This window comes from Theobroma umbraticum, unplaced genomic scaffold (genome assembly GCF_002168275.2).
Source record: "Theobroma umbraticum cultivar Fairchild unplaced genomic scaffold, ASM216827v3 scaffold_2.0, whole genome shotgun sequence".
Taxonomy (NCBI): Eukaryota; Viridiplantae; Streptophyta; class Magnoliopsida; order Malvales; family Malvaceae; genus Theobroma; species Theobroma umbraticum.
The window spans coordinates 190238-190443 of record NW_018397277.1 but is presented as its reverse complement, the minus strand read 5'-3'; the positions used below and the strand labels follow the sequence as shown (position 1 = coordinate 190443).

Below are 206 nucleotides of genomic sequence, written 5' to 3'. Positions count from 1 at the left end.
AAAAAAGGTAATCATTTAGGCAATAGCTTTAAAAAATTCACCATGTCAACTTTTAAAATGATAAAAATTAAAGGAATATGTAACATGGACTCTTCAATTTACCCTAACTTTTTGTATCTGATATTTTTTGAATCCTTTATTATTCATACGGATATTGACACTTGTATCTACAAAATTAATGTAAAAATTTGTCAAAAACATGATGC

General features: G+C 24.8%; 1 protein-coding gene across 1 annotated transcript in view; it reads right to left on the bottom strand.

The window, feature by feature from the left end:
• LOC110427613 (serine carboxypeptidase-like 44) overlaps positions 1-206 on the bottom strand; it is a 69933-nt gene that overhangs the window by 23319 nt on the left and 46408 nt on the right. The gene's annotated exons all lie outside the window — the stretch shown is intronic.